Source organism: Asparagus officinalis, chromosome 2 (assembly GCF_001876935.1).
Source record: "Asparagus officinalis chromosome 2, Aspof.V1, whole genome shotgun sequence".
In the NCBI taxonomy this organism is placed as follows: Eukaryota; Viridiplantae; Streptophyta; class Magnoliopsida; order Asparagales; family Asparagaceae; genus Asparagus; species Asparagus officinalis.
Window position 1 is genome coordinate 51,771,685 of NC_033795.1, and position 5,114 is coordinate 51,776,798.

Here is a 5,114-nt window from a genome sequence, read left to right on the forward strand (position 1 = left end):
AATTTTGAATGGGTTTGGTTTTCTAAGAACTAATCCTTTCGGACCTAATGAAAGGGTACCACATTTAATTGTTTATTTTTAGGTACCCCGAAAGGAAAGATGGATACTTGATAGTGGGTGTTCCAAGTATATGACTAGCCATTACAACATGCTTGTTGGCCTTCTTGTTTTGATGATGTTTAACAAACAATTTACCACTAATGTTGTTTGTCTAGTATTTGTGTTTTCGTATTTGTTGTAGACAAACAACATAGTTGGAGGATGGATGGATTGCGCCATAACGACGATATCAAATGGAGGTTGGCGGAATTGTGGAGTGAAGCAACATACAATTCAAGTTAAAGATCAAGTTCAAGCTTCATCCGCAAAGTGTACCAAGTCAAGCTTATTGAAGATCAAGATCGGCTTGGGTAATCTAGTTTAGGTTTTATATTATGTGTGTTAAGTACCTTAAGCTCAATATCATATACACACACGTATTTGGTTTCTATGTATATATATAGTTATATATATACATGCATGGTTTTGGGTTTTTCATGTTTTGAATACTTTTGCAAAATAATGAGATTTCACAATTGAGAAATGAAAATTGGAAAATTCTTTTTGTAACATGTTCAAAATATCATTTGCAAACATTTCTCAAAGTTTCATCAAGTTTGGAATTGATTTGTTATGTTTAAAGGAATTTACAAATTCACGTTTTCGTTCGTGCACATGTTCGTGCATGTTTTACAAAACTGATGAGTTTTCACAAATGAGAAGTGATATTTGAAAAATTCTTTCTCTGACATGTTTATCTACATATTTAGAAACTTCCCACAAAATTTTACTATTTTTGGAGTTGATTTACTGTGCCTAATTGATTTTACAAAATCGTGTATCACAGCAGATTTTCAGAAACTGTATTTTTGTGTTCAAACATTTATTTCTCTCAACGGGGAAAAGCTTTTTCAGAAATTCTTTCTCGGACATGTTATTATACATGTCTAGAACATTCTCACAAAATTTCATAATTATTTGAGTTCATTTACTATTTTAAATTTATTTTAAAAGACAGATGCGCACTGCTACAATACCGCCGGTCGACCGAAATTTTCGCCGGTCGACCGACGGACTCTCTGGACGTCTCCTGCGATTCTGACCTTGTTTCCGGTCGACCGCGATTTTCATCGGTCGACCGCTGGAGTCCCAACGGCTCTTTTTAGAGCCGTTGAAGATGGTTTTTTGGTCTTTTGACTTGGGATTTTTTGCTGAGATCTTTAGAGGGTATAAATACCCCTTTGCTGATATCTTTTCAATAGGTCAAGAGAATGGTTTAAAAGATTTTAACAAGGGTTTAAACTTGTTTAGTGTTTGTTTAAGTTTAAGAAGCTTTTAAGCATTTGAGTGTTTCGGTTTTGTGAATCAATTCAACAAGAGCTTGAGGAGATCATCTATTGGTGTTTAGGCATTCAACTATTCTCCCTCCAACTCTTGATATATTGAGAAGTTTTCTAAACTCTATTTCTAGCTATTTTATGTTGCATTCATAATATATTAGGGTTGTGAGAGTTGTAACATTGAGTGTGGGCTTTTATTGTGTTCTCATCCATATTAGAGAACAATTTATATTTGTTACATTGTGAGATTGTTAGGTTTTCGGTGAGCTAGAAACCGAGTGTGTTGTGAAGTTTTCGGTGAACTAGAAAACCGATTGTGAGGAGTGACGTTGATCGGTGAGCGTTGAAAACCGATACTGTGAGGTGTAAACGTTATTCGGGTGAACGTAGAAAACCCGGTTGATAGTGGATTTCTCCCCGGGAGTGGGGAGCGGAGACGTAGGACGGAAGGTCCGAACTCCGTGATCATATCGTGTGTTTGTGATTGCATTGGCGTTCTTATTCTTGTTTTCATATCTTATATCGCCTTTGTGTATTGCTCATCATATTACCCTATCACTTGTGTAGATTGTTTATTTTACCCTTGTGTTGTTTATATATCCTTGCATATATACATATTCATCATATAGGATATATCTCTTTGTTGTTCATATTACTTATCCTAGCTCATATACATTGTTGTATTTCATACTTGCTAGGATAACTTGTTAATAAGTTTTAATTGGCATTTAATCGGATTAGATTAGCATAAGACCCTAATCACCCCCCCTCTAGGGTCTAACAATTGGTATCAGAGCTTGGTGCTCTTTGATTTAAGGTCTAATCGCCTTGAGTTAAAGATCCAAGTTAGCTTATTGTGCTAATCTAATTTTGAGCTTTATTTGTATCTTGCTTGCCTTTTATATTATGGATATGCATGGTTTAGGTTATGCCATTAATATTACTCCTAGATTAGATAATTTCCCCTATGCCCAATGGTGTGTTAGATTTAAACTTTTTGTTCAATCTAAACACTTTGATTTATGGGAAATTATAGATGATGCTTATATTGTGCCCATTTTGGAGAAATCCAAGTGGAATAAAAATGATCATCGCATGTTTACTATGAACAACATTTTGTTAGAATATTTGTTAAATGCTTTTAACTCATCTATGTCTAACAAGTTTGTTCATGTTGATAGTGCTTACACCTTATGGAAATTAATTGAAGCACATCAAGGGGACTTGGAGGCGATCCAACAAGCCTTGGCGGATCCGGCTTCAAGTTCATGTGGAGCATCATGCACACGGCCACTAGGCGATAGCCCTAGTGAGGTTTGCGAGTTCGAACCCGATAATGATTTATCTAGTGATGAACTTGCTTGTGCATATGATAGATTAATGCATGCCTACACTAATTTGCATAAAGATTTTATTGATTTAAAAAGCAAGCATGATAATTTAGAATCCAATCATGAGGAGCTAGTGTCAAAATTGGATGTCATTGCAAAAGAAAATACCATGCTTAAAGAAAACAATGACATGGAAAATGGAAAATTAACCACATCTATAACTAGCTTATCTCATGAAAAAGATAATGCCATGTTAGAAGTAGAGAACATAAAAAATAATACTGCTTCTTTTATAAATAATTATTTATGTTCTACTTCTAAAGTTAATGCTAATATGCCTAATGATGAGTTGAACAATGTTAAAAACCGTATTTCTTCTTTAGATTCAACTCTTAATACATGCATTAACAACCATAAGAAGCTTGTGAATATGTGTGTCAAGTCTAAGTCAAAATCATCTACTCATCATGCACACATATATAGCAAAGTCTACAAATGCACAATTTGCGGTCGTAAAGGCCATCTTGCTAGATTTTGCTATGATGCATACAAACATAACAATGCTAATGCTCATTGTGCATCTCATGTAGCTTCTTCATCACATACACATGCATATGCTTATCATGCACATCATAAACATGCTAATGTGTTCAAATGTGATCTTTGTGGACGTTTTGGCCATTTGGCAAAATTTTGCTATGATTTGAAAAAGACCTCACTTTTGCCAAATGATTTTAAAAGACCACAAAAGTTTAAATGTGATGTTTGTGGTAGATATGGCCACTTAGGAAAGTTTTGTTTTGATAAGGTTTCGCATTTGCAAAATAATTTTAAAAGACCATCCATGTTTGCAAATGTTTCTAAAGTTTCCCGTGCACAACCGTTTGGTCAACATAAGCAAATGCTTCCTTTCCATTGTACTTATTGCAATCGGAAGGGTCATTTGAGTAATTTTTGCTATGACCGTGTTCGTGCACCACATGCGCCTAAGAGGGTTCATAACCCTAGGGCTTTGAGCTTTATTGATAGGGGTCATGTCCCTAAACAATCCGGCACCAAGAATGCTTGGGTGCCAAAATAATTTTTAAACCAAGAATTTTAGTGTTTTTATTTTTCTCTTTCTTGGTTTTGAAAAATGCATTTTAAACTTTTATGAAAACAATTTCTTTTATTCGCTAAATTCTTTTGTTTTCATGATCATTGGTTTTGCTTTAATGAGAGGTTTGCATTTATATAACCCTCCGGGTTTATTGGGTGTTTATTCCCAAATCATGTTTACCGGATGCTAGAATGATTATATGGGTTAGAACAAGCTTTAGAGCTTGATATATTGTTGCCTCTCTTGAAATTCTTTTGTTAAATATTTTGTTTTGATTTGTTGCTTTGAATTCATTATATTTCACTTATATGATGATATTTATATGTTTGTGCTTATGGATCATCTATTCGTGCATTATAATGTATTCCATATGTGGTTTGATCAAATCCCACAAATGAGATTCTATTTTTGATCAAACATGAGGTTTTGGACTCAAATCTTGATTTATGATTTCTTTTGGTTGATTTGTTTTCATTTGAAAACTTTTTACATGACTCTCATGTTTCTCTTCTTTTGATTTCATAAATCTATTTTATACATTGGCTTTTATGATATGAGACAATATGTTTATCTTGATGTATTTATATGTGTTCTCATTATCTTGTTTGTATGTGAGTGATATCTAGCATATCTTCCATCTATGCTTGCTCACATATGTTTGCCATGATCTTCATTTCGTATATTCTATATGGCATTTTGATAGGGGGAGCAATCCCTATATATTTTTTTATATACTCACCTATGCTCATTGATAGGGGGAGCTTTCGCTCTCTTATTCTTTTTGTCCCCTTTTTGATGTTGTCAAAGGGGGAGAAATATTGTGAGTATATAATTTTCCTTGTTTATATGCATGTGTATTATCTTGTATATGTTCATTTCCTTCATGCATATATTCCTTTTTGTAAATGTTTGTCATCATCAAAAAGGGGGAGATTGTTGGCCTTCTTGTTTTGATGATGTTTAACAAACAATTTACCACTAATGTTGTTTGTCTAGTATTTGTGTTTTCCTATGTATTGTAGACAAACAACGTAGTTGGAGGATGGATGGAATAGAGCTTCAACGATCATATCCAAAGGAGGTTGGCGGAATGTCGGTGAAGCCTTGCAATTCAAAGTTCAAGATCCAAGTTCAAGCTTCATCCGCGAGATTACCAAGTAGAGCTTATTGAAGACCAATCAAGCTTGGGTAATTTAGTTTAGGAGTTTATATTATGTGTGTTAGTACCTTAAGCTCAATTATCTATACACACACATTTATTATTGGTTTCTTCGTATATATATATATATATAGTCATATATATAT